The following is a 4,777-nucleotide window of genomic DNA, read 5'->3' as shown; positions in this document are numbered from 1 at the left end:
GGGGCGCCTGGTTGGCTCGGTGGGTTAATGCCTCTGCCTTCGGCTCAGGTCATGATCCCAGGGTCCTGGGATCGAGCCCCACATTGGGCTCATCTGCTCAGCGGGGAGCCTGCTTCCTTCTCTCTCTGCCTCTCTGCCTACTTGTGATCTCTGTCAGATAAATAAATAAAATTTAAAAAACCCTTTCTAATGTGGCTTGAGTCTGCTTTATCTCACTCACATCACAACAGCGCCGTTTGCATCCTGGGGACTGCCCCGGGGATTACCAATCCTTCCACAAATGCTCTAGCCGTTTCCGAAGCTCCTAAAGGGCCGTTCTCTGTGAAATTCTGCTCTCTTAAGTTCCAACCTAAAAACCTATACTGCTTCTAGAAACGTAATTTATCATTCCCCCTTCTTATTTCCTTTGCTTTAGAGATCCCCAAGAGCTTTGAATAGAGTTGAGATTACCTTTAGTAAACTAGTTTTGTCAAATCCAAAGTGGATGTAATTAGCCATTGAGGTCTTAAATCAGGAAACTACGAAACTGTGGAAACACTCCAACATCAAGTAAGGTGATGTGGGACCTGGAATATGATACGCGGAATTCTAATCAATTGTAGTTTAACCTTTTTTTTTTTTTTTTTTTTTTTTTTGGTGGAATATCACAACAGATGTGCAGGGTCAACCCAGGACAGTGATGTTCACTTTTTCTGAGAAAGTAGATCAGGTTCTTTTAATATTAAAAAATGAATCATGAAAACTTCCCCCCTTTTACTTAGGATTCTTTGTCCCCAAGAGGCATGATAAAGAGCTACTATAAAGTGATGAATGTATGTTACAAAAATTAGTTTTATCACAATGGCCTCTTGAACAGCTGCAGATATGTATGTGCGCCAATGCTTGTGCCCAGGAGAGAAAGGCTACAGGAACTAACGGCAAGACAAGGAAAACTCGGAGAGATTGCCAGAACCCATCCTAGCCCAGCATTGTCCAGGGAGAGGCTGCCCAGGCCTATCTCAGTTACAGAGTTTCCCTAGAGAGGAGATGAACACATCAGGCTAAAAAGCTCCATGCCTTTTATAATGGTGTTTAAATAGTACCTACCTCCTTAGGTTCTAGTTCATGTGCTCTAAACAACTTTATGACAATAATTTGGCATCTCAATAACTTAAATGTGCAGGGTCTAGTTAAGAAGCCTGTCAGAAAAATAGGTCACAGACTGTAATCAGTATAATAAGTAGGTTGTCTCTCATGGTTTACTTTGAAGATGTTATTCACTGAGAGATACTTGTTCACAAAGAATTCTCAGATTTTCTAGATTTGGCTCCTATGATGAAAGGACCTTAACGTTCATTCGTTTTAAAATTTGTGTGTGTATACACACACACACACACACACACACACACACACAAATTTGCCCTAGTGTGTCTTAGATTATAAATCCCTAAAGTGTAAAACCCAGGCTTATTATGATTTCCTCATTAATCCCTTTGGGGCAAGCTGGACACAATTAGGTATTTACTAATTCCTAAATGAGGTCTGGTTTCATAGAGTTTATAATGGAGAGAGAAGAATACAGGAAGTGAGCAACCACAAAAAGTCACATGGTAACAAGTGCTGTGAAGAAAAATGAACAGAAATAGAGAATAGAAAGTGACAGTGAGCAGACATTGTTTTAGAATAAGGTGAGGAGTGCAAAGGCCTGAAGGAAGTGAGGGAGCATGCAGATATCTGATGACTGAGTGTTCCAGGCAGAGGGAACAGCAAATTCAAAGGCCCTAAAGAGAAGGCATGTTTGGAATGAACATGGAGGTCAGCGTCTGCCTGGAGTGAAGGGACAGCAAACACTTGGAAGTCTTGGAAGCAGCAGCCGGCAAAGGTATGAAAGGATGGAAGTACAAAATAGGCAGAACTTCTACATGATGAACAGAATAGGGAACTTGCAACGGGTCTGCTGTGCCTGCTGCATAAGGCACAAACTGGATTAGGCAAAAGGTGAGGGCAGGACCAGATTCTTTGGAAAGCTTTTAAAACTCATGAACTTTAGGCAACGAAAAGCAACTGATGTTAAATTGCTTAATTTTTTTTTTAATGAATGCATGCAAAAGGTAATACATTCAAACAGAAAACTGTATATAGTGACTAGCAAATCTCCCTCTCTCCTCTAATCTTAGTTCTTCCTACAGGCAATTAATAACATTTCTTTTGTATCCTCTTCCAGGGATATCCAGGTAGTTAAAACCATGCATATACATAATGCATGCCCCATTTTGTACACAAATAATAGCACTTCACACTCTCTATTGTGTACTTAGTTTTGTCATATATTCTGGTGAACATTGAATAATAGAACATCCAGGATTCCTTTCAATGGCTACATTGTATTCCACCGGATGCCAAGGACTAGAAACCAGAAGCCCTGAGCTCTGGTTCTCAGTTCCTGATTTATTGCTTCCAATTAGAGTGCTGGTATTTATCTCCTCTGAGGCTCAGGTTCCTATACATAAAGTGAGCTAGATGACAGCTGAGATTGCTCCTGACTTTAACATTTTAGGTTCTTTGGTCTTGCCACACACATGACAAAGTCTTCTGTAGGGAAAGAGACCCATCACTAGCTATAAAGCTCTGATCATTATCAAGTCGTTTTTTGTTTTTTTTTTTAGATTTTTTTATTTCTTTATTTAACACAGAGAGAGAGAGAGATCACAAGTAGGCAGAGAGGCAGGTGGGAGGGGGTGGGGGGAGCAGACTCCCCGCGGAGCAGAGAGTCCGATGTGGGCCTCGATCCCAGGACCCTGAGATCGTGACTTGACCCAAAGGCAGAGATTTAACCCACTGAGCTACCTAGGTGGCTTTCATTATCAAGTTTTAAAGGTTTTAAATTTAAAGTGTATCCTGGCAATTCATGTCTGTACACCCATTAAGAAGTCAAATATTTCTAAAAGGCATGTGATGGAAAGCATCCATTCCTTATTCCACACCCTCCTCACTTCCAGTTCTCATTCCTAAAGGTAACCACTTTGATCTCTTTTAGCTATTTCTCATGGTGTTTGTTATCATCTTTCAAAGTGCCATGTTTATGATTTGAATTTGTCATTTTTAGATATAGTTATATATTGTCCTGGAAAACAAAGATTTCATGCCACACTTTACCTTTCACACACACATTTCCCTCTGCCTCCATCTCCCCAGTATATGATTTTAAGATATTTTTGGTTACATCCACTTTCAGTTGCTTTCATTGTTATGACTATACAAACATGTTCCCTGTTGAGACACATGGTGTCCTATAATTATACTTTTTCATTTTTCTGTAGCTTTCTTCAAGCCTGTATGTTAAGTTTTCTACATCCTCCAGTAGCTTTGTAGAATGTCTCCATTCAGCTTTCAAAATAGTCAAACCTTCAGATAATTTATTAGTTTTATCTTTCTGTTCTTGATTTATCCTCTTGGATCCATCAACCCTGATACTCCAGCTCCAATAGTAACGGCTTCTCTCTAGCACTCTCTCTAGCTGCCTATCCTGGGATAGATTTCTGTTCCCAGGATCCCATGTCATTCTCTTCCTTGGTTTACATAGCTCAGTAGCTTTCTGAGAAAGAAAGGGTACCTGGGAAGCAAACCTTTGAGACTCGGTATACTGAAAATATCCTTAATCCCCTCCCATTTCATTTGCCTAGATATGAAATTCTAACCTGGAAATCACTTACCCTCATAATTTTGAATTCATGCTCTAATTAATGTCTTCTAGCCCTCTCATTTTCTGCCAAGGGAGATGGTATAAGACTGGCTGATAATCTTTTGAAGGCTACATGGAAAAGCAGCGTAGAAGACTGTCCTCACTATAAACAGACTTTCACATGATTTCTCTGTTCTCAGTAGAACTCCTTTCTCCTCCTACAGTTCAGCCTCTTTAGAATATAAGCTTTCAGACTTCTAGTGTTGGTAAGTAGAGTTGCCTGGCTACAAAGGGTGAGGAGGGAGATCTTACAGTTTGCATTCCTTTTAAAGACTTTTAACCAATCTTCCTATTTTTAATTCACCTCATATCTCTACCCCTGCCTCGACCTTAAAGTATCTGGGGTGTCTGGGTGGCTAAGTTGGTTAAATGTCTGACTTTGGCTTTGGTCGGGATCTCAAGGTCCATGGATGGTCATGATCTCAGGGTTCATGGATCAAGCCCCATGTTGTGGGGGGGAAGGGTTCCTGCTCAGTGGGGAGTCTGCTTCTCTCTCTACCCCTCCCCCTGCTTGGGCTCTCCCTCTCAAATAAATAAAATCTTTAAAAGAAAGATGTCACAGGTCCTGAGATTTCTGAGGCTCTTCTTGACTTTGAAAAGTCCTAACATCCCTGAATCTATAGGCATTTTACTTGCAGCTTTCTCTGGTCTGGTAAATTGGTTATCATGGATCTATGTACTTTCTAATTTCTAAGTTTTTATTCACTCTGTGGTCCACCTGAGAGGGAACAGAATAAATTCTATGTTCAATCTGCTATATTTAACTTGAAGTTGAATTATTTCCCATAAAAGCCTTATGTTTCAGTCTTGACTTTTTTTTTTTTTTAATATTTCAGATGTTTTGTAACTACAGCTCTGTTGGTTCTACCTCCAAAATATATCTTGAATTGGTCTACTACTGTATTAGGTTTCCCAAGGCTGCCATAACAAGCTACCAGAAATTGAGAGGCTCAAAACAATAGATTCATTCTCTCACTGTTCTGGAAGCTATAAGTCTGAAATAGGTTGTCAGCAGGCTCGTTGGGAAGCTCTAGGGAAGGATGCTTCCTGGCCTCT

At 40.4% G+C, this 4,777-nt stretch overlaps 1 long non-coding RNA gene across 1 annotated transcript in view; it reads left to right on the top strand.

The window, feature by feature from the left end:
• Positions 1-1,647: 1,647 nt before the first annotated feature.
• The window catches only part of LOC116573220, a 31,083-nt gene continuing 27,953 nt past the window's right edge, over positions 1,648-4,777 (top strand). Inside the window, exon 1 of the long non-coding RNA XR_004278662.1 lies at positions 1,648-1,861. This is a non-coding gene — a long non-coding RNA (uncharacterized LOC116573220). The remainder of the gene's footprint in view (positions 1,862-4,777) is intronic.

The sequence above is a fragment of the Mustela erminea genome, chromosome 14 (assembly GCF_009829155.1).
Source record: "Mustela erminea isolate mMusErm1 chromosome 14, mMusErm1.Pri, whole genome shotgun sequence".
NCBI classification, from domain to species: Eukaryota; Metazoa; Chordata; class Mammalia; order Carnivora; family Mustelidae; genus Mustela; species Mustela erminea.
Note: the sequence above shows the minus strand (reverse complement) of the source record. Positions and strands in the feature narration are given on the sequence as shown.